Source organism: Panthera onca, chromosome A2, assembly GCF_046562875.1.
Source record: "Panthera onca isolate mPanOnc1 chromosome A2, mPanOnc1 haplotype 2, whole genome shotgun sequence".
NCBI lineage: Eukaryota > Metazoa > Chordata > Mammalia > Carnivora > Felidae > Panthera > Panthera onca.
The window spans coordinates 33,343,323-33,368,218 of record NC_138340.1 but is presented as its reverse complement, the minus strand read 5'-3'; the positions used below and the strand labels follow the sequence as shown (position 1 = coordinate 33,368,218).

General features: G+C 40.7%; 1 protein-coding gene and 1 long non-coding RNA gene across 17 annotated transcripts in view; both read left to right on the top strand.

The window, feature by feature from the left end:
* The window catches only part of MAGI1 (membrane associated guanylate kinase, WW and PDZ domain containing 1), a 632,114-nt gene that overhangs the window by 115,795 nt on the left and 491,423 nt on the right, over positions 1–24,896 (top strand). The window lies entirely within an intron of this gene.
* LOC132679824 (uncharacterized) lies at positions 10,247–23,096 on the top strand. Its single transcript, XR_009610336.3, has 2 exons — positions 10,247–10,820; positions 22,949–23,096. It is a non-coding gene; the product is annotated as an uncharacterized LOC132679824 (long non-coding RNA).

Genomic DNA, 24,896 nt, shown 5'->3' with positions numbered 1-24,896 from the left:
TGAGCTGTGCTCATGTAGAGTTTGCATCCCCAGTGAATCAGGATCTCAGGTGGTGAAGAGTGCTAGCTAGCAAGAATAGGAAACCAGGAGGCCATAGAGAGAGATGGGGTAATAATATGTGACAGTCCTCTTGGAGGAGGTGGTCTTTGAGTTGAGACCCAAATACAGGGTCAAGTGGGCGTAAGGATGTTGGAGAACGAGTATTCCCTACAGAAAGAATGGCAAGTGTCAAGGCCCTGAGGCAGGAACAAGTTTGAAAAGGCCATGGAGGTTTGAGGAAGGTAATTGGGGTGGATAAGGAATAGCTTTAAAGAGGCTCAAAAGACATTAAAGTGACCCAGAAGGATTAATGGTGATTCTCAATGAGGCTCCAGGGCTGGGCAATGTGAAATACCAGGTACGCTGAAGCCTCCAACCTGAAAAATGTCAAAACTTTTGACTGGCCCCTTCCAAAGAGCAGAGTATTCTAGATTTTAAAATAATAGATGCTTGTGCTTTTCATGTGTCCTCTTTGCTTTCAAATTTGCGTAGATTTTGCTAGCCAAAGCTTGTCTGGCTGAGCTCTTACAGAATCTAGAAAGGCAGCATGAGTGAAAGCACTTTGCCAGTGGTGAGCTGCAAAGGGCTTGGCACCAGAGATGTGAGTTTGGGCCTTGGTTTTGTCACTGACAACCTGTAGGACTTTGGACAAGACACATCACCTCATTAGGCCTCAGTCTGTCACAAAATGGTGATACCCACCCACTAGCCTTATCTGGAGCATCAATGAGAATAACCTATCTAGAGTGTTTATTGTTAATAATATTACATATCGTGTCATATTTGCAACTAGAGGGAGCTAAGAAGTTACATTCTTAGCAACTTGAAAAATCTAATTAAGGACTCTCATTAGGCAGTAGAGGAGCACTATTTTTATTTTTGTAATTGAGGGATTTCTTTTTAAAAAATCCTTAACTTTTCACCAAGAGAAGCGGCTTTTAGTGTGTGTGTGTGTGTGTGTGTGTGTGTGTGTGTGCGCGCGCGTGGTTGTTAAAGTAAACGAGGCAAGATTATTCTGAGTTTGTGCATCAGTGCTAGAGGCAGTAAGGAAACGTCATCTTTTTTCACCATGCTTCAGGTACAGAAGTGCATTATCAAGTTGTTGGTAACTTTTTAAAAGTATATATTTTGGAGAGAGGGTGTGTGGTGGAGAGAGAGAGAGAGAGAGAGAGAGGGAGGGAGGGAGAGAGACTGTCAAGCAGGTGCCACACTCCAAGTGGAGCCTGATGCGGGGCTCGATCCCACAATGCTGGGATCATGACCTGCACCGAAATCAAGAGTCACTCTACCAACTGAGCCACCCAGGCGCTCCTATCAAGTTCTTTTTAAAAACTTACTAGAAAGACTGTGGACTGTGGCTTAGAACCTATTGAAGCTTGTTCTTTGTCTTTGGTGTTTCCCTTGAGAATTTTGTGGAAGCATTGACCCCGAGGAGGACGGGAATGGACCTTATGCTACACCTGGCCATCTTCGTGCTGAAATCCCTCCTTGCCCCAGTCTCCCTGTCTGACCCTCAAGCCCCTTAAGTTCCACCCTTAGGCCTCTTTCCATCTGAAGTGTTCGTTAGCTCTTCTGACCCACCTGGGTCTCGCCCCTCCTTGAATTACTTGTAGGAAGGAATCTCCCCTTCCTAGTTGAGTCTTCCTCCTAGTAATATATTGTTTATTGTTAGATGCTCTCATTTTCAACATGTGCCCCCATCATAACGGTATGTCTTCAAAGAGAAGAACGACATATCTTTACATGATCAGGTAGTATGTAAAACACACATAGAAAATTAAAAAAAAAAACAAACAAGTGGCCAAAAGCAAGGTTATAGTTTTAAAAGGGGGATGTTTTAATTGTGTGTTATACATCCCAGAAAGTCCACTATTGCAGCATTCTGTCAACACCGAGGGGACTCCTTTCCTTGTGCCCAGAAGCAGCCCAGAAATCTGTCTGATGGGAGCTTTGCCCTGACCTTTATGGCTCTCCCTTGTTTGGATATGTAATTGTTTACTGCTGTGTAGTATAATTTCAGTGCTGTGCAATCCTCAACTAAGTTCTTAGACTACATTTTGTCCTTTGTGTGTACCCTCCGGGCATCGCTACCCTAAACGTCCTCTGCAGACCCACGCTGGGGTGCAAACTGTTTTTGTTACCAGTGCATGTCGGTATAAATACAGAAATTGAGAGTCAGCGTTTAGAAAGTGAATAATAATTTCACAGAGTAGTTGTGCATCTGTTGAGTTTAATAACGAAACGAAATTTGAGGCGCGGGTCTCGTATGCATTTTCTCTTTATATTTTTCTGGTAATTTATTTTTATTGTATTTTGATACTTTTGGAAGTATCAAACTTTTGGAAACAACTGGTGCTTCCCGGCGAAGAGTCTGAGGAGCAGTGCTCCAACGAAGTGGTTTTCAACCCTGGTTGCACAAGAAACTGACCTGGAGAAGTTTTGTTTTTTTTTTTTTTAACATTTATTTATTTTTGAGAGACAGAGAGTGTGTGAGCAGGGCAGGGGCAGAGAGAGAGGGAGACACAGAATTTGGAGCAGGCTCCAGGCTCTGAGCTGTCAGCACAGAGCCTGAGGCAGGGCTCGAACTCACAGACCGTGAGATCATGACCTGAGCCGAAGTTGGATGCTTAACCAACTGAGCCACCCAGGCACCCCTGACCTGGAGGAGTTTTAAAAAGAGATGCCCATGTCAGGGATCCTACCGCATGGCTGTTACGTCAGAATTGTGGGTATATGACCCGGGCATCAGTGTTTTCTTTTCTCTTTTAAAAGTATTTTTTAGAGTTCCTATGCTTATAGTAATGAGTGGTTAAGGTTGGGAATCCCCCGTGTGGAGTACCTGACATTTTGTTGAGATGTTTGTGAATACTTGATTTCCAAGGAAGTTGAGAAGCATCCAAGATGAGGCCGTTGAGTCTCCTTTTATCTGCTCAAGTTTGGTCTCAAAATGCTGTCGGTAGAGGAGGTGGTCACCACCTTACTGCTTTCTCTAGAAAGGCAGGTGCTTTTTCAGCCAGGTGTTTTCTCTACGTGGGGTCCAGCACATGGCCCTGTCCTCACTGAGCTTCTGGTCTAGTAAGGGTGGGGTGACCGGCTGTAAAACAGGCTGTGAACTGAATGGGCAGGTGGTCTAAGCCTGGGAGACTGAGAAGGAGCTAGAGATGGGAATCACAGAGAAAGGACATTCTGGGCTTGAGGAATGGTGGAAATGAACTCCTAGAAGTGGAGAGGACTTGGAGGGTCGGATGGGAGTGGGCCCCCCGGAGAGTGGTAGGAAGTGGTTTGGGAGACCCATCTGGGGCCAGGCCACAGGGCCCAGAAGGCCATGCTAAGGGGTTTGGGTTTGGTACGGAGGCCAGCCGTTGTGGGGTTTTAAGCAGGCAGTGAGCTCCCCATCACCCACGTTAACGTTTCAGAGGCTGCATAACACTTGGGAGATGTGGCAGGTGAGAAGGGACTTGAGATTGGATGGCCTTATCCCCCCTTCTAGTCCCGAGAATCTGATTTTGGGTCAAGCAGGCAAAATAGAAAATAAAGCAGAGTCAGTCAGTGCCGGCCACTCTGGCCCGTGTCAGCTCTCTTTTGTGCCGGCTGCATATTTTGCAGCACTGTCAGCCATCAGTGTGGCGGTGTTGCTGTACTGTCTGGGATTAGTTGGAAAGGTAAGACTTGAATCAGAAAGTTGTAATGACTTCCCCAAAGACTACGTGTTCAGTGCTCCTTTCTAGTTCAGGAAATTTACATGGTTTCAAGGAATTGAAAATGGTTTTTTCTTTGCTTGATTTTAGGCAAATTGAAAATTGGGCCATCTATAAAAAGCACTTAGCAACTTTGATTAAAGCAAACCAACTGGCAAGAAATAAAAACAAAAACTTTGCAAGAAAGACCTTCTTTCCTCTCTCTTAAGGAAACTGACCTCTGGGGAAAGGGTGTAGATTTGCTTGTGTAGACTGTCTTGATGATGACATTTCATACGTGCTTGCTGTGTTCTAGGAAGTTAGTGCTTACTCCGCCCTATAGTAGGGGCACTACTCTGATCCCTGGTACGTAGATGAGGAAACTGCTCCCTAGAGAGGAGAAATGACTTGCCCATGGTCACACCCAACTAGGAAATGGCATAGTTGATGTGCAAACCCACGTCCCATCGCTGAGCTCTTGTTCACTGCCTCTGCACCATCTTAAGACTTCAAGCTAAGGACCCCTTGCTAAATGTGGATAAACTTAATTGCCTTTTTTTTTTTTAAACCCACTTGGCCCTGTGGCCTTGTTCCAGCCATTTAGTAACAACCACGGCCCTTTTGTTCTCTTCCTTTGATCTTTAATTTCTGATTCTGTTGTTGAAGCTCCTTGGGGCAATTTTAATTTTCTCTCCTGCTTCCTGAGGTTAATAGCAATGTTGGAAGGTCATTGCTGCTGGTCTGGTCTTACTCTGTAGCCCAGCGCTTCTCTCTGGTGGGGAGCATGCGCAGTTTCCTGCTCTCAGGTGCCAGCAGAAACTCGGGCAGCCCCGCCCCATTTGCAGAGTTGCTGGAGGAACCCTGGCTATCTCTCCCAAATTGGAATAAGGGGGAGGGAGCCGCAGGCTGGTACAGGTAAGAGAGCCCGAGCTGTGTTTCTTCACAGCTAAAACTCAGCCTTTCTGCTTGTGACTTCAGCAGGAACGTGGGTGCTTCCTGCAAGAGTGAATGCCTCCACTTGGGAGTTAACTTGCACATATATAGGGGGCCAGAACTCTCCCTGCTCTCTGAAGCCTCTGTGGGCTGCTCTCTCCTTGTGTTGCTTGGAATTTCATTGTAAAGGAGCCATCTTGACTCTCTTCCTTTTATCCACTCTTTGAAGCTGGGCTTCCATTTAGACGGGTGGCAGCCTAGGGCTTCTCTCCTTGCTGGAGACTGGAGGTAGCAGTGGTGTTCCAGAGTCTCTAAGAAGACAGGGCTCAGAGATGGGGGAGAGTTCTTTCTGCTTCAACTTTGCTTGTGTGCCTGCCTTCTGTTTGTACAGTACTAATGTACCAACCTGTAAAATTGTTCAACAAGCAGAAGTGAATCCAGATACTTACTCTCTGTCGTGTGATATTAAGAGTCATCATTAATTCATATCGGAGAACTCTCACAAAGAGATTTTATTGTCGTATTCTTTAGTGTTTTAGTATCATGGGGCAAAATGAAGAAGTGTGTTGTCCTTTTGGGGAGAATAGTCTTGGCAGTTCTTTTTGTACGGTGAAAGTGGTGTTTTTTAATAATCATGAATTTTGAGACCTGGTGGGTATCTTCTGAAGCAGAATGAGCATGTACTAGTAGAAGTGATAATTATTGGAACTCTGTGGGATAGCAGGCATTGGTGGGAATTTTTAGGCATTCTTGGAGATATAAATGCAAATTCGTGGAGGTCGCTTAGGAAATGAGAACAGTAGAATTAGTCTATACAAAATTTGCTGTTTTCCCAGAAACTAGGGATTGGACCAGAGCCCTGGTATAGCTCGAACAGAAGTTATTTGTGTATGTCGATAAACGATTTGCACCATTCTGAAGCTTAACAGAAATATTTTTCAATAGGAAAAAACCTCTTGCCTTTGCAGCTCTTTATTTTCCACAGCGGTGACAAGCAGCGAGAGAATGTTTTTAATTGAAATCCCAGAACTTGATCTCAGCCAACTTTCAGTTGCTTCCCCTGTGCAGCATTTTGCCAGAGTTTCAAACAAGCCTGTACAAGAAAGGAAAAGAATGTGGTATGCACAGATACTAAAACACTGTGGAAACAACGCTGATATCTCTAGCTAATTTAGTCACTGTGTTTCTCTCCCCATTCCACAGAGGCTGAACAGAAGTGTAATTCATGCACTTTCTCTCCGTTCCCACATCTCCGATCTGGCCCTGTGCTGTGGGTTCTTCATCTGTGCGAGGGCCGCCCTGGCTCACTTGCGCTACTCTGTCTGTGGCCTCAACTTTTTCTTTCTTGTCTTGCTGATTGTTTTTGTTAGAGAGTCTTTTGTGTACGACTCTTGAGTTGCAAGTAGTACAATGCTCATGAACCAAAAAAAAATAAATAAATAAATAAAAAAAGGAAGAAAGAAAGAAAGAAAGAAAAGGTGTCTATCTAAGGGTATAAGGGTACCTGAGAGGTACCCAAGGTAAGGTATTTTGTCAAGCCTCAGAAACACCCTGGGACTCATGACTTGGAACTTCATCAGGTTTCTCTGTAGGTGTCTCCTTTACCCCTTAATATGCTCTTGCTTCATTTTTCTGTTCTTCTCTTCAATTAGACTGATCTACCTTCCCGAGCAGAGACTGGCTATCTACAACGGTCAGCATATATTTCTTCCTCTCCCAGGCTCAGCCAGGCAGAGGCTGGAATCTCTTAGTCCTTGTTGTAAATTGCAGGGAGAAGGACTGTGATTGGTTCCTAAGGGTCTGGACCAGTAAACTGTGGCCACTGCAATGGAGTCCCATGCAGATATGGTGGCTGGAGGTGTGTCTTTTTTAATCAATTGATGGGAGTGAGACAATGTCTAGATAAGCGGAGGGGTTGCGGTATTTGCCAGGCAACCCAGTGGTGTTCTCCACAGTTGGATTTTATGCTTGTTTATTGAACTTCTTATTAATTGTCCCCCCCCCCCCCCAGCCCTGCCTGCATCACAACTATGGCTCCATCAGAACCAGAACTGAGTCAAAATGTGGTGAATATTTATATGCATGGTATTGGACAGCCAAATATGGCAAAGCATTTGTGTCCAGTATACTTGTAGTGAATATTTGAGTGCCTACCATATGCTAAGTCCTATTTCCAGTCCAATAGGAGACAACTAATACATGCCCCATTTTCATCCACACTTTCATTACCTCTTCCCAATTATAACCCCCCCCCCCTTTTTTTTGTCTCACACTCACCCATTGTGTTCATTAAAGTGAGAAGTTAGTTTGAAAGTCGGTTAGTGATGTTTGATTTATGCCTTTCATGTCTGTTGGGTGTGATTTAAAGAGTTAATGAGTTCAAAGAAACCTGACATAGGAAAGATTAGAGTAAGAAACGGCAAGCGTCTTTGCAGTAATATCCAAGGCATAATGACTGGGTATAAACTGCCCATCACTTGTCCCAAAGGGGTGCAGAGCAAAATTTCCCTGTAAGATGGAAAGCCTAGTATACTTTTGGACCAGGTGATTGTAATCATGGGGCACATGATAATGTGCATGGAAGCTGATCTGAAATTCTTCTTGAAACTTTAATTATTCTTTTTGATCTAGGTGTACAAGTGATCAACTCCCAAGATATGTGATAAACATTCCTTGGCTTTTTGCTTTGGAAAACATGATGTGGATTTCCATGGATATAAGGCCATTTTTATATTTTCATTTTGGACTTGACGAAGACTTCTATGGTATCTGGAAAAATTAATGCATCTGGGAGGGTTTGTTTTAATTTGCATTCCTAATCCATTTTTAACTTTAATCCCCCTTTTCAAGTCTAATTCAAAATGTAAGCATGTTAGCTGAAGTCTATTAGAAATCGTATTAAAAATCTCTATGCGGTCTTTGGTGTATGTATGCTGAATTAACATTGATGCCAAGGTCCTTGCTATAAATTAATTTTCCAGCACAAAAAATGAGGACAGCTTGTAATTGTTCCTTCTGTTTCCAGCCCTCTTCATGTTATTCCTCTAGTATTGTTGTCTGTAAGGGGTTTTTAACCCAGTCCTGTCAAAAGGGATTGTAGTTTGGACGTGGGTGCTATTTCCACTATCCATTGGCGCTCCTGAAAGGATCTTGTTTTTTCCTGAGGTTGACATTCATCTATGTTGCTGTGATCTGTTTTCTTTTTTTTTTTTTTAAGATTTTTTTTTTTAATGTTTTATTTATCTTTAAGACAGAGAGAGACAGAGCATGAGTGGGGATGGGGCAGAGAGAGAGGGAGACATAGAATCAGAAGTAGGCTCCAAGCTCCAAGCCGTCAGCATAGAGCCCGATGCGGGGCTCGAACCCACAAACCGTGAGATCGTGACCTGAGCTGAAGTCGGACGCTCAACCGACTGAGCCACCCAGGCGCCCGTCTGTGATCTGTTTTCATTTCATGGTAAGCCTGATTTCTTCAGATGACTGACCATAAAGGTACATGTTACCAGTAGGAATTAGAGAGAGAAAAATGGGACTCCCTAATTATGGACTTCCTACCTCTCATGGCTATTTTTGTGGAGCTGGATCCCCTTGGTGTGGATTTCACACAGTCAGTATACTTTCTGTTTCTGAAAAAGGCACCCATCTTACCTCAAGCATTTATTCTTAAGTATTCTACAGAGAGAAAGAACTATTTATGGCGACATCTTGAGTTAACTATTTGGATTTAGGCTAAAAGTTAATTTAAGGAGCAAATATTTGTCTTTTCTGAAAACAGCATGCCTTTACAGTGTGGTAGAATGTTGGGGAAATACTTCAGTGCTCTTCATTAATTTTCTAATGCAAGAAGAATACATGTTTATCACAGAAATCTTAGAATGAACAGACCCTCTCAAATTGCCTGCAATCCCACCAATCAAATGTAACCAGTCTTATTCCTTTGGGATATGTTATTCTAGATATATATGTGTGCGTAAAGTTAAAATTTATATTGAAGTGTATACACTTCGCTCCTAGAATTTTCACTTCCTAATAAATCATGCATGTTGCCTTGTCTTGAAAACAAAACCCCACTTGATTTTATACTGTCATTTTAAAGGTTTGCTTAGTATTTCGTTATAGGACATTATTTATGTAACTATTTCCTTATTTGTGGTTATCTTGGGTGTTCCCAGTTTTTCACGTTTCAAACAACAACTCTGTGATGAACATCCTTATAGCTAACTCTTTGCCCACATGATTAATGATTTTCCTAGAAGTGCTTCCCAGATTTGAAATTGCTGAATCCAAGGTTTTTCTTGTTTTAAGTCACATTTAACCAAATTTTCCTCTGTTGAGAACTTCCCATCAGCTCTGGGCATGGTTGTGCTTTTACTGTTGTGACTACAGCTGCTGCTGTTATTATTATGATTATTATTTAACATTCTGGTGGTTTCAGTTTTGACCGTGACTCCGTTTTCTTTCCTACCCACTTCTGTTGCGCCTGATTTGGGCCTTTGGCCATTGCCTTTAGGGAAAAAAAAATAACACAGCTGGTAGATATGTCATCTGTCTGAGTCTTCCTCAGCTGGGCTCCTGGGTGTAACTGATCTGATCCTCTTTGAGTATCCCTTCTGAGTGTTGTAAGTGTGCAGTGGTAATGAGTCATAGTGCCTCTCCACACAGGAGGAGTGCTAAGTAAGTGTTTCCCTTGCAGACCAACCAGGCATCTCTGGGCTTCTAAGGCAGCTAGGCAATGCTGAATAATTAATTGGTGTCCAGGGAGATATTAATTGCTATGGTTGTATATTTTTTTGGGCTCAATGCCAATTACAGTTTGATTATTGAGAAATCCTTACCAAGGATAAAAATGTTTAGAAGTAAATGTATTGATGGCATAGATAGGCATTGGTTCTCAATATTAATATGGAGGGTAATTTGGCTTAATTTTGGGTGAGGCTTCACCATCTAGATGACTTTGATTTTAGCCATTAACCATGCACTTGTTGGCGCTGCAAACTGTAATTAATTTAGCTCAAGTTATTCCTTTTGATATAAAAAGCTGCAGAATAGATGGTCATTAATCACATCAAGATTCCTTGTAGGGTTTTGGAAAGAACATTTGATTACTGTGTGTAGACAGAAGAAGTGACTGCTGTGCCTTGCCTTCTGGAATGAATGATACTAATTTTTAGAATTCTGGCCCCTGACTCTGAGGTGGCAGCTTGATTCTGAACCCTCAAGATGCCATTTACACAAACCTAGACCAGCAAAATGCTTTGTGTATATCACATGGTTTTTTTCTTTTTTGTTTGTTTTGTTTTGTTTTTAAAGTAAGCTCTTTGCCCAGCATGGGGCTTGAACTCATGACCCAGAGATCAAGAGTCCCGTGCTGCCCTGATTGAGTCAGCCCCCTGCCTTCCCCTTTGAAAAGTAAACTCCCCCCTTTAAAAGTAAACTCTACCCCTAACCTGGGGCTTGGGGTTTGGGGCTCGGGGCTCAAACTCATGACTCCGAGATCAAGAGTTGTATGCTCTACCGACCGAGCCAGCCAGGCACTCCAACATGTTGTGTTCTTTAATGTCTCGGTCACAGCATTGGGTGAAGAAAAAAGGGATTGACAAAAAGGTGCTGAACTTTAAAATAAGGCATTCTGTCTATTGTACCAGCTAGGAACCCATCTGGAGCTGGTGCTGGCAATGCCCACTTATACTGGTCACGCTTATGCCTGGTATTTTACTCCACCTCCTCGTGAAATGAAGGGCTCATGGATTTTTTGCCAGGTTTTGTAAGATACTGCTAAGCCTCCCATGATGATACATGTATCTGAAAAAGAGCTGTCTTGATTTGTTCCAATTAATAACATTATTAAGTATCACCATTTCTGATGCGTGTTACTGTTCATTCCTATTTGGAAATGTCACAATGATGGGTGTGTGTTATTTTGACCTCATGTGAAGGTTCCATGACAACAGTAAACATTCGCATTGCAGGTTTTCATACGGCAGTAAATCTGGATGATGCAAGCAGCCTCAGCCTGCAAATAAAGATGTGTTGTGAAACGTCTCATGCCAGATGAGACACTCATAGCTGGGATTGGCACATTCAAGGCCACTGATGGTGATGACAGAACTCTCCTTTTAGACTTGACATCAGATGGAGTTTGTGGCTCACTGGGTTCTTTGTGTTGCTTGGGTATGTCTTATTTTGGCCTCATTAGATTGGTTTGTACCACTGATCCTAGGTGGTTCCTATTCTTTTCAAGGAATGTTTTGCAGAATACTCTTGTTTTTGTTTTTTTTTTTTTCTTTTCCCCTCTTACACTAATGCTCAGTTTAAAAACAGAGAGCAAATGCTGGCATTCAACATCATTGGTAAGGCTGAAAATACTTTATAATATGATTTCCAGTCAAGATTGTTACCTTTTCAAAATCTGATAATTCATATTTGGATACTTTTTTGCCCTAATTTTCATGGGATGATTTACTTTTCTTTCTTTCTTTTTTAAAATGTTAATTTATTTATTTTTGAGAGAGATAGGGTGGGGAAAGGCAGAGAGAGAATCCCAAGCAGGCTCCCAGCTGTCAGCGCAGAGCCCCACTTGGGGCTCGATCTCATGAACCTTGAGATCATGAGACATCATGACCTGAGCCAAAATCAAGAGTCAGACGCTTAACTGACTGAACCACCTAGGCACCCCTCTTTATTTCTTAAAAAAAAAAAAAATACACGGGGTCACTTGGCTGGCTCAGTTGGAAGAACATGCGATCTTGGTCTCAGTGTCCTAAGCTCGAATTTCATGTTGGGTGTAGAGATTACTAAAAAATAATAAACAAACAAACAAACAAACATAAAAAAATGGGTCTCAACTTTCACCAAAGTACAGCACAGTTCAATGGCATGCTTTACTGGTATGGTGTCGTGGAAATCATACATGATTTGGAGCCACCTGGGCCTGTTTAACATCTTAGTATCATTGTTTATTAATTGACCTTGGGCAGTTCTCATCACCTCTGTAAATTTCCAGTTTTTCACTGTTAGAAATCTTTTATTCATCTGTATTAGGGATTGTGGCAGAAATTGCAGTGTTATTCCCATTCTCCTCCCATTTCCTTAACTCCAAATGGGACCAAACTCACCTCCCTCTAGACTTCTTATGAGAAATAGTGATTTAATACTTGTGAGATACTCAGTAAATGTTAGTTATCATCATTTTCTGTTAACCTCTATAGTTGGAAATTAAGACTGTATGGAGAGATTTATGTTAGTTATATTAGGCTTTTTAAATGAATAAATGAAATAAATTTTGAAGTGTGTTTCTCTAGGCAAGAAACTGGTAGGATTTTTGGATATCAAAGTGTGAATGTAATTTTCATGAAATGAATAAAACAAAAGAAAAAATTTAAGTAAATCTGTTATCTATTAACTGCCAGACATTTATTTTATATATTTTACTAATATTGTATATGTCCAGGAAACTTTGGCTTCAGTTGATAGAAGGAGGCACAAATGCTCCAATATAAGACCTCAATGGGAGAAGGGTTGAAGAATGGGAGGTAGGAAGGAAGTCTTACTTTATTCATATTATGTACCAGGAGCTGCACTATAGGTGTTTACCAGTGTCTTCTACTTAGGGTACTCTAAGGCTGACATTAAGAAACGAATGGTGTGTTACTAACTCCTTCCTGTCCCTGAAATGGGTTTTGTTAGTATCCTTCTCTTTGCAGAAGGAGGAAGGAGGAACTTGGCTAAGGCAGTTTTACTTCCAGGCTGCAAGGGACTGGTCTGAGCTCACACAGTGGTGTTTGTTTCTGCCTCTGACCCTTAAGTAGCTTTGTGACCTCTCTAAGCCTTGGTTTCTTCACTTGTCAGTGGGTGGTTCCTTCTTCCTCCGGTCCTTAGGATTTCCTGGGATAACCCATTATTTCCCAAACTTGCCTGATCAAAAGAGTCACCCTAATGTATTTATTAAAATACTGGGCCCCATTCCAGAGTGACAGAATCAGAATTTCCAGGGATTCTGTGATTTTCTTTTATGGGGTTGGGGGGGGGAGTGGAGGTGGGGGCAAAAGGGAGAGAGAGAGAATTTTTTTTTTTTTTTTTTTTTTTTTGGTCAAATTCACTAACATGCAGTGTATACAGGGTGCTCTTGTCTTCAGGAGTAGATTCCCGTCATTCATCACTTAAATACAACAGCCAGTGCTCATCCCAACAAGTGTCCTCCTCAATGCCCTTCACCCATTTTTCCTACTCACCACCCCCCTCCCGGCCTGAATCCCTCACCCTTATCAACCCTCAGTTTGTTCTTTGTATTTAAGAGTCTTACGGCTTGCTTCTCTCTCTCTGTATCTTATTTTTTCCTTCCCTTGCCTTATGGTGGTCATTTGTTAAGTTTCTCAAATTCCACATAATGAGTGAAATCATATGATATTTGTCTTTTTCTGATTTATTTCACTTAGCATAGTGCCTTCCAGTTGCATTCATGTCATTGTAAATGTCAGGATTTCATTCTTTTTCATTGCCAAGTAGTATGCCATTGTGTATATATACCCCATCTTCTTTATCCATTCATCCGTTGATGGACATTTGGGCTCTTTCCATAATTTGGCTATTGTTGATAGTGCTGTATAAACATTAGGGTGCATGTGCCCCTTTGAATCGGTATTCTGTATCCTTTGGGATAAATTCCTTGTAGTATAATTGCTGGGTTGCAGGGTGATTGTATTTTTAATTTTTTGAGGAACCTCCATACTATTTTCCAGGGTGGCTGCTGCACCAGTGTGCTTTCCCACCAGCAGTGCAAAAGAGATCCTCTTTCTCTTCATCCTCATCAACATCTGTTGTTGCCTGAGTAGTTAATGTTAGCCATTCTGACAGGTGTGTGGTGTTATCTCATTGTGGCTTTGATTTGTATTTCCCTGATAAGCGATGTTGAGCATGTTTTCATGTGTCTGTTGGCCATCTGGATGTCTTCTTTGGAGAAGTGTCTATTCATGTCTTTTGCCCATTTCTTCACTGGATTGTTTGTTTTTCGGGTGTTGAGTTTGGTAAGCTCTTTATAGATTTTTGATGCCTAACCGTTTATCTGATATGTCATTTGCAAATATCATGTCCCATTCCATCAGTTTCCTTTTAGTTTTGTTGATTGCTTCCTTTGTAGCGCAGAAGCTTTTTATCTTGATGAGGTCCCAATAGTTCATTTTTGCTTTTAATTCCCTTGCCTTCGGAGACGTGTTGAGTAAGAAGTTGCTGCATTCGAGGTCAAAGAGGTAGCTGCTTGTGTTCTCCTGTAGGATTTTGATGGTTTCCTGTGTAACATTTAGGTCTTTCATCCATTTTGAGTTTATTTTTGTCTATGGTATAAGAAAGGTCCAGTTTCATTCTTATGCATGTTGCCATCCAGTTCTCCCAGCACCATATGCTAAAGAGACTGTCTTTTTTCCGTTGGATACTCTTTCCTACTTTGTTGAGAGACAGAGAGTTTTAAGCAGGCTCAACGCTCAGTGCTGACCCCGATGCAGGGCCCGATCCCGTGACCCTGGGGTCATGATCCGAGCCAAAATGAAGACTTGGACGCTCAACAAACTGAGCCACCCAGTTGCCCCAGGGGATCCTGTGATTATTAAGTACCCCAGGTATGTCTTATGATTATTCTTCCTGGGAGACAACAAGAAAAGAGACATGTAAACCCCATTAGTTAAGACTTATAAAAAAAGTTAGCTGGTATAGTCATTATATTTCTTGTAATGTTTTAGGTATGTTCTTTTAAGTTATGTTCTGTAAATGATGTCTGTAGTCCTTGACCACCTCTTGAAAAAGAAACTAGAGAATGTGTACAAATGTTGATAAACCAGTGAACTAAAATCTCTTACTGCTATTATTTTATTCTTGTTATTTTTCATTAAAAAGGTATGCTTTTTCCTTGCTTTTCTGGAGTATGGGCTGTAATAACCAAGTTAATGAGTTTCTTCTCAACTACCCAAGCCTTTTGAGGTTTGAGAGCACCATGGATCGAGACTTTTTTTCCTGTAAGATAATTAAAGAAAAATAGCTTTGTAGTTAGGGTCACTGAATCCGGAGGGAGTTTACCCACTGGCTGCCCATCTGGCTGTGGCTGCAAATCTTCCTGTTATATGTTACATGATAATTAGATTGAGAATAACTATGTTAGTGACTCTAATTAAAGACAGTGTTTTTTATATAATGAGTAACTATAATGAGTTTTCTATATAAAGAGTCTGTTTAGAATAGTGTGTGTGTGTGTGTATCTTGTTGTCTGTCATAATCTTGTTATAACTGGTTACTGGTTACAAATTCAAACTGGAACAACATGGGTTTATATCAAAGTCTCAGCCTCCTAGGACTGTGCACATGGTTGCTGAATACTTTGAAGTTTGATTGCCTTTGTCATCATTGGTTATGTTGTTCGTTGTGCGTCATGTCTTCTGCTACATACTGGGAAAAAGTAACTCTGATGTTAAATATATTGTATATACACGTATATGTAGGAAGCAATGAGTACTTCCTGTCTCTTTACTTAACATTTTAATTTACTGGTTTTCAATGCTCTGGTGGTCTCGGCTTGTCTTATGTTTATTTTACTTCATCTTTATATCGTTTTAAAATTTGTTTTAATGATGCTATTGATTGTACTTCCCTAAGGCCTAGTTCAGTGCTTGGCTGATGGTGGATGCTAGGGCCTGTCATATTGCCAGGCTTAGAGCAGGAACTCAATAAATTATTTTTTGTCATGAAAATTGTTTGCCTTACTTTTTAAAGAACAAATCACTGTTTAAAAAATTTAAATGCCGGGGTGCCTGGCTGGCTCAGTCAACTAGGGTTTGGTTTGGAAATAGTGTTAAGGTTGGAATGTTCCAGCAAGTGCTTTGGTCTTTTGGGAAGTTGGTTCTCAAATATTGGTCCCTGGATCTGTGTTGGGTCTTATTCAGATGTCATTTTGTTGAAGTCGAGAGGCACAGGCTGTACTTCTGGTGTGGGAGTGAGTGTGTGTGTGTGTGTGTGTGTGTGTGTGTGTGTGTCCATGTTTGTGTGTATCAGAGGGCATATAGTGAGTTTTAAATGTCATTGGGAGCTGGGGACTGACCTAACATTGCCAACATTGCCAACTTTTATTTTTTTATTTTTCCATGAACAGCACGAGATGGGTATTGGGATTATAACCTGTTGAAGACTAGAAAACTGTGTAAGGAACACTGCAGTGAACATCCATATACACCTATGAACATCCTCGTACATACCCCTCGTGGACATACATCCTGCTCGTGCCTGTGGCGTCAGGTCAGCTGGTACCTCCTCTAGGAAGCCTTACCCGGCACCTTGTTCCACATCCTCCTGCATCCCCTCCCCCCAGGTTAGGGGCCTGTTTTGTGCTTCATTATGCACTACTCATACCTTTATTAAAGTGTCTCTGCTTCCTCTTCTCCCACCCCCCTGGCCTAAGCCCATGAGCCCCATCAGAGTAGACATGGCTTCCCTCATACTTAATCCCATATGACACATCATAGATGGATGGATTTAAGGAATGTTAACTAAAAGCTAATCTCCACCTCTGACTTTGCCTTCTTTTCCTTCACTTACATATTTCGGAATCTATTCGTCACATGGGTGTTTTCATCTTGAGGTTACCATTTTTCTGGTTCTTCTTTTTCTCAGCTTGTTGTTTGACATTCAGGGAGGTATTTCTCATACTGTTCCACTGAGTTAAGAAATGCAAATGGGATGGTTTGAATTATTCAGAATGGTATTGTTTTATTGACAGTGTTTCACTAGGAAAAGTGGGTAATAAAAGATTCTTTCATGCCAATGTGAGTTTATTAACTCTTCACACATTTTTGTTCTTTCTTCTCATAAAGTTTTATTGCAAGTTAGACATTAATCAGTCTGTTATGTAGGATGATTCAGAAGTTTTTGTAGTCAGTAAAAAATAATATGTCTTATTTTTCTTATTATAAAAGTGATCCAAGCTGATTGACAAAACTATAGTTATCTCATATGTTACTACCCAGTAAGGATCAGTGTGAACACATTGTTTCCGCATTTAAGAAAGCATACTCTTTATTATTATCCTATCAAGATGTTCCTCAGAAGAATTCCGTTGGTAAACAGTTTCGGAAAAAAGCTGCATGTGTTCTAGATAGCCTAAATACGCGTTAGCTAGCATCTGACCGGGGAACTTGAAGTCCTGTCTCTCTTGTCCACTTTAGCCTTTATTAAAGTGCCAGGGAACCTAGTACTCCCTGGAGTTGACTTTGAGAAACGCTGGTGTGGCAGTCTATTTCTTTTCAGTGTGTTTTAAACTATATGTAACGAGTACCCATAAACATACTGTTACTTACTTTTAAGCAAAAATGGGTTTATTCCTCAGGTACTGTTACCCAGCTTGCTTTTTTTTATTTTGTAATTTATCACCTCCTTTCTTGTCAATATACAATCTCCTACAATATAGTTTTTCATAGTGATGTAGGACTTTATTCTCTGGATTATTTCGTATGTTACTCAAACTGCCCTCCATTGTTGAAAATACAGGTTTTCAAAAATGTGTGTGGACGACTCTGTGGCACAAATCTTTATTGTTTTCTTATTTCCAGCAATTGTAGTTGTCCCCTTATTTTACATGGATGCTAGCATGGATAGCTTGTTCCTCTTTCATCCCTAAAGATAGATTTCTCAGTTTCATATTTTAAATCCTAACTCACTGGTAATTTTGTTACTGATACTTGGCTCACCCCTTTGTTAGATTATTCATAACAGTGTTGCATTTCAAGCCTGACTTTTTTGGGCATTCAGTGTTTCGTTTAGCCGTTTCTGACTTTGTTTTGGTATGCACGCAAGTATTGTAAATTCAGTATAATTAAAAAAAAATTTTTTTTAATGTGTCTTTATTTCTGAGAGAGAGAGACAGAGCGCAGGCTGGGGAGGAGCAGAGAGAAGGGGAGACAGAGAATCCGAAGCCGGCTCCAGGCTCTGCGCTGTGAGCAGAGTGTCCTATGTGGGGCTCGCACTCATGAACTGCGAGATTGTGACCCAAGCCGAAGTTGGATGCTTGACCGACTGAGCCGCCCAGGCGCCCGAAGGGACTATGAGTTCATTTTAATACTACCTTCATATGCAAGATGAAATTCAGACAAATGGTATTCCAGTATTTGCTGTGGAGTGACTTTTGTGTACTACATACCTTTGTTGTATGGGAGATAGCGTTTGCCTATTCCGTCAATTCCGGGGCAAGCATTAACAAAATGGAGAGTCCGTCGGTGGTTTTTCTTGGCCCGTGGTGCAACCCTCTGTATCACGTGTGTTTGAAAGTTGTTTGGCATAAGTTTAGAATTTGTTGAAAGTCACTAGTGGTGTGCAAAAGTAGTTATCACGACAGCTCATTGGGTAGCTGAATAGCCAAGGAGACAGAGAATTATGACCCTGGACTGAAAGTATTGAGTATATTGCCAAGGCCAGAAGTGGAGGGTCTGTGCTGATCCAAACCCCCAGCCCCAACTGGACCTCTAAAAACACTAGCAACGAAGAGAGTTTTTGCCTTTTTGAATGGATGGGTCTTTCTCTTCTCTTTTCACACGTTTTCTGATAGGTATTAGATGATTGTTGTCATTGCTTAGTTAATTCTGCCATCTTACTCTGACCTAGTGCTAATTTAATCGCTGCCTCCTTCTATCAGGCCTTGTATTATCTAGGTCAGTTGATAAGGGTGGTGGTTCCCAGTCTTTTAGAGTCTGTATTTCAAAAAAACTTTAGACACTCAGTATTAGCTAATACTACCTGTATTTTCCTGATCTGTTAGTTTTGGAAAACTACTATGAATCTAGTAATGCCTTTTCTATGTTACATGTGAGTCTGTGTATGTAAATGTGTATATCTATATATAATACTTACATTTTAATTACACTATTTATTTAGTATATGAATAATTCTTGGTGTGCAAATAGAATGTCACACCCCTTGGAATAACTATTTTCTATCAGATTTGGTGACCCACAGTTTATGGAAGCGTTGGATTAGCATATCTCAAGCACTTTGGACAATCTTGATGCTTTCATGTTTCTTTTAGAATGGGGTGATTAAAGGCTTTTAGTTCTTTATAACTAGTATTTAATTTTTGAGGTTTTTAAATCATCAAGAATATTATTTTAGCATTTTAAACTTTATTATCTGCATGTGTGTGTATGGGTTGAAGACTGTTGTGAATCAGTTTTCTGGTTTGTGGGTTCTAAAACTGATTTTGTTGATTTTAGACAGTTCGTTTTCCCATTGCTACTTGAAAAACTTTATTTTCTTAACTTCTGTTCGTGGTAACTTACAGTATACATCCCATTTTTTTTCTTCTCAACTTAGCCATGTAGGGGTTCTTTTGGACCTTAAGGGTGATGGTGGGTCTGTTGAATACTTTCATTGCCTGCCTTAGACATTTGCTTAGTTCCCGCTGTTTGCTCAACACTTCCCTTAGTTCGAGCTCTGGAGATGAAGAACACTGTTTTTCCTTTCTTCCCCCTCTATTTGAATACCTGGGGCTTTTGTAAAATTGTGGAGATGGCTTCTAGATGCTTAATATAGCTCCTTAGACTGTAAGTCCCTTAAAGATTAGGAGCACTTTTTCCTAAGAAAACTGAAAGTTGACTCTTTCACATACAGTCAGGTGGCTGTCCTTTTACCTTGAGTCTGGGTAGTGGGACTTGTTTTCACAGTAATGAGAATGTGACTTCTCTAATTAACTGGGCACCTTTTATAAAAATTGGGTGTTGCTGATCTTAACAAGTGCTAGTCTGATGGCATGTTCTTCAAAAGATACAATATGTTATATTGAACTACTGGTGGCCTGAATGGTATAGTCAGTTGTTGGTACTGTATTATACAGGCTCTAATAATACATGCTAATGTTCAGTGTATGTGATGTTAATGTGCGATGTGCATTATCTTGTATTCAGTGTAGTGTAGCTATGCTTTTCTTAGGTAGGAGTAGGTACTTGGCAGTGAATAATGTATCATTGCCTGAGTTTCGTAACAGGCTACCCACCACCACGTCCTTTGGAGGTCTCGATAGCCTTCAGACATTAGATTGAAGCTCAAGAATGAACTCACTTAACATCCAGTTGGAAAATGTTGTGTCTTCGATGCCAGTGGTAGCCCGTGGTTAGGAGTTTTTAAATATCTTAACCAGACATAGAATGTTTATTTTTCTATCTTTTAAATTTTTCTTAAATTTTCTTTCTTTTTCTGTTTACTCTTTCTCGGAGAAATTGTGTGATCCTTTAAAGGCAAGGAAGTTAAAGAAATTGATTTAAGTTTCATGGTGTGCTGTAGTTTTTTACATGTAGGAGAAGTTAAAAGTTTATGCATTTATTTCATTGAATTCAGAAGGCTGCGGTTTTATTTGTAGATGGTGATTTCATTGCCTCCCCCTGGCCCTGCCTCTGCCTTTTTTTTTCTGATGTAACCTACAGAGTTCTAATATATGCTTTATTTTTATAATTTTTTATGTTATTAAAGTAATACATGTTTTTTTTTTTTTTTTTGCAAAACCTCTTAATAAATCATAGGTATATAAAGAAGAAAACTGCATTTTATCTGTTATCTTCCTCTGTCCTTAACCTAAAATTCTGATTCTCCAGAGATAACCAATTGGACATGTTTTTTTTTCCATTTTTTCTACATAAATAAAATATGCATACGATCTTTGGAGGTTTTTGTTGTTGTTGTTGTTAGTCTAGATGGCAGATATGCTTATTTTATTCTTGTCTGAAAATCTTTCATCCAACTTAGACTGTACTTAATATTTTGTCGTAATTACACCTAGTATTTTATGTGTTTACACAGAAGCCTTTGACATTAACTAGTTACTCTGTTTTCTCAAATGATTAAGAAGTGACAAGTGGCATATTTCCCATTCTGAAATGTTTTTGGAGGAAGGGATGCAGAAGATCAGGTTGGAAACATTAAATAACTGACTGGTTCCACTGTGTTCGAGTTTTCTGTGTATCATCCAAAATATAATTGGATGCCACCAAATCACAGTGGCATCACTATCATACAAGTTCATTTCTGTCTTATATAGCGATCCGGCCCTAGAATAGTCCAGGGCTAATGTGGTTCTGTGGGAATGGGAACTTGGGTTCCACCCTATTTATTGCTTGGCCATTATGCTATTTTTCTTGGCATTCCTGTTAGTGGGGAAGGGACGAGGGAAGGGCAGGTCTCTTCACACACATGTCTTGGAAATTACACACTTCACTTCTGCTCACATCTCATTCGCCAGACCTTGTTCATATGGCCATAACCAGATGCAGTGCTTTAATCAGGGCCACCAGATGCTCAGTTGAGAATTTGGAGCTAGGGGAGAATGTATTTTAGAAGGCACTTGAGGCTTTGCTGAAGAGTATGACTATCATTTTGCTTAAAAGGAAGCTTGAGACATAAACGCTTGTTTGAGATGAAGTGAAAATCCCATTGATGTACCAAATTCAAGTTGGAATAGTTTTCTATTGAAATATTTTCCTTGTTTTTATTGATTTATGTAGTTTGGCAAAAAAACCCACAAAAAACGTGATGTGATTTCGCTAATAATGGGATCTTTGCATATGAATATTAGCTGCAGAATAGGGGTGAAGCAAGATTTTCTTAGGTAATGGAACTTCATAATATAGGGATATTTGGAGTATAATAGTTCATTTCTCAGTCTAATGAAAGGTGGGCCCATTACAATTCTAACCTTTATGTAAGTATACCACATTATCCTTATTATTTTTGCATTAATTTATGGTTAGAAAATCTAAACAAACTATATTACCATACATTTGATTTTTAAATAGTATTATATATGAATGCACATATATATTCATTTAAAATCATGCACACATCTACATTTACCACCTGTAGTTGTGTGAACGTTTGTCCCATAGATTTAAACTATTTCATAGCCTGAATTTGCTTCCCACATGATCTATATTTGTTACAGAATGATGTTTCCAATACCTGTGAAATACATAAGTTAATAAGATCTGTTGTTGAATATTTAGGTTGTGTCTGAACTTCTGCTTTTACAAAGAATACTATAATAAGTATCTTTGTGTGTATATAACATTACCTCTTTGACTATTTCCTGAGACAGTACTGATGCATGCAGAATTGCTTGGCGAAGGGATTCATACTTTTTTAAGGTTTTTGTTACACTGCATGTTAATACAAATTTCCTTATATTCTGCCCCCCAATGGAGTTTTATCTTTTACTTAAGTATTTGTTAGTTGAATAGCAAGATTACTTGCTTGATGGTTCAGTATTTCATCAGTCAGGAGATTGATTCAAATGGTCTTCAGTTTTTCTGTTTTTAGATTTTATCCCTTGGGGCACCTGGGTGGCTCAGTCCGAGTGTCCGACTCTTTGATTTTGGCTCAGGTCATGATCCCAGGGTCATAGGATTGAGCCCCATGTTGGGCTCCACACTGTGCATGGAGCCTGCTTAAGATTCTTTATCTCCATCTCCCACTTTCCCCCGCTGGAGTGCTCGCTTGGTCTCTCTCTAAAATAAACAAGATCTATAGTAAAAAAATTTTTATCCCAAACTTTGGAGCTATGTCCTTTCGTATTTAAAGGAAGTACTTTTTACTGTTCACCCATTTTGTGTGTTACTATGTGGTAGTATAGACAGATTATGTCTTTATTCTTCCACTCCAAGTGGTACAACTTACTTGTTCATATTGGTAATGAGTTTGCACTTACATACCTCATAGTCTATGTTCTTTCATTAGCTCCCTGTTATATCTAGGGATAGGCAGCAGATGGCCCGGCGGTGGGGAGAGGTGGATGGTGGGCTTTACTTGGGCATGTATTCCTTTCTCTCATATTGTGACTTCAGGGTGTTAGTTGACCATCACCTTTAGATCCCTTTAATTTTTTTTTTAAAGTTTATTTATTTTTGAGAGAGAAAGACAGAGCACGAGCAGGGGAGGGGCAGAGAGAAGGAGACACAGAATCTGAAGCAGGCTCCAGGCTCTGAGCTGTCAGCACAGAGGCTGATGCGGGGCTTGAACCCACGGACCGTGGGATCATGACCTGAGCCAAAGTCGGATGCTTAATCCACTGAGCCACCCAGGCTCCCCTAGATCGCTTTAATGTAATGTTTGGTTGGTGTCTTTTCTTTGTTTATCCTCCTGTTTTCATTCTTGTTCTTTTCCGTATCTTTTCTACTAGAATCTCTCCCTCTCCCTCTCTCTCTCTCTCCCCCTTTCTCTCTCTTTTCTCTCACTCTTTTCCAGATTAGGAAACAATTCTGAAAGAATTCTTTTCTTCTTTCTTTCCGCAGACTGGGGAATTAAGACTGAAAAGCTTATTTCTTCCTGCTGAACGGGAATGTACTGGCCCCACTGGTTTATTTGGGGAGTCACATTTTACCAGATGCCCGTGGGCAATTCATGTATACACACAACCCAACATAAACCTTTGTTATTGTTGTGGGCGTCCTTTCCGCTTCTGTCTGAGGGTGGGAGACAGGGAGAGGGTTAGAGGAGTCCTGGAATGTATCATTTGTCTCACAACTGGATATTCCGGTGCTAGTGGTTAAAGCAACAACTCTCAAAGAAGATCTTTTGAAAAGTGTGAATACTAGTAGTTCAGTAATTGACACACTCTGCTTAAATGGGGTGGTCTTTCAGCAATAGAATCTTAGAGCAAATTGCCAGCTTCCGTGGAATTCCAAATTTAAGTCTTTGTTATAATTGTTGCCAAGAATTACTTGTCTGGCAAGTGTTAAGTTCCTCCTTGCTATGACCCAACCCACTGGTAAAAGCGATACTCTGCATTCTTGAAGGCCCTGTTTCACAATTCCTGGATTTTACCTCTTTTAGGCGGGAGGTTGCTAGTGCATCTTCTGCAGGAGTAGGTTTTTGGAAACACCATCTACTACTTGTTTAGGTAACACAAAATCCAAGTACAATAAAGATGATGTCATGAAATACTTGAAATCTTTTTTTTTTTTAATGGCTTTTGTGGACTTTTGGACTCATTAAAAAAAAAAAACAGTTTTATTTGTTTAAGTAATCTCTACACCCCATGGGGGGCTCGAACTCACGACCCTGAGATCAGGAGTCCTTGGCTCTTCAGAATGAGCCAGCCAGCCGTCTAATCAGCTCATTTTTAATAGCTGCGTTTTAACCATGCTCTTCTCATGAGTGTCCACTTCTAGACCTGGACTTCAACCTTTTTAGTGGAGCTCGAGCCACTAGATGCCTGGGTGCCGGAGGCCAGCTCCAGCAGGTCCAGGGGTTCCCGAAGGATGAACGGCGTCGGCGAAAAAGTGAAAATAAAACAAAACAAAAATAAAAATGGACACAGACAACAGCAGTGTGTTGAACTGGCCAATTTGTTGTAGCAAGCGTGGCATTATATTTGCTAGTGATTTCCTTGTAACGTACGTCATCTATGTTTTTCCAACATTACCCAATTCTAAAATTGTTCCTTTGTATCGTCACTCAATAAGGAATAACATGATTGTTTTCTCATAACATTCCCTCCTGCCCTTTGCTTATTGATGAATTTCTTTTATTGTTTTTATTATGTATCTATGTTTATCTATAATTTATAAAGTATTTGCTTTGTTGTTTTCACGAAAGGTCATTTATCTCTCAACACCTCAAGTGGAACAGTTACAGGGACACGACCTCTTAGTTGTTTCCCTGAACCATTCGTGGTTTTGAAGAACAGAAGTGTTCGCCTGGGTCCGAGGTGCCAGGAAGGGGGCCAAGAGGGCCTTAGAAAGCCACGCCTTATACATTCTCAGAGAGACAATGCACCTAGGAACCAATGAACCATTCTGTACTTTAACCGACTAGGTTCAATCATCATCTGGAATGCCTCCGGGGGGCCAGGTGGGCCTAGGGGTCAGAGTGACCTGTGTCCACAGATACACTCCTTAGTTACCGGAGTGGGGCTTTCGGATCCATATGTCTCTCCTTCGTTAGCCGCCTTTGCTGGCAAATGCATGAGGCTGTCCTTCCTGCAAGTAGACGAGTCTCCGTGGGGAATGGCAAGGGCTAAATGTAAGGCCGAGCAATTTCTTGCGGAACCTTATTTCCTTCCCTAATGGTTCCTTTACCAGGGGGCCTGCTCAGGGCAATTCCCCAACAGACAATACCCCAGGTACTTTTAAGGCCAAATTACCTAAAAGCGGGAGTCCAAGAAGCTTCACTGTCGGGTGGCCGCCTTACGGTCACCAATCCGTCCACAGCCCAGGCTTTGCCACTCAGGCTGGGTAG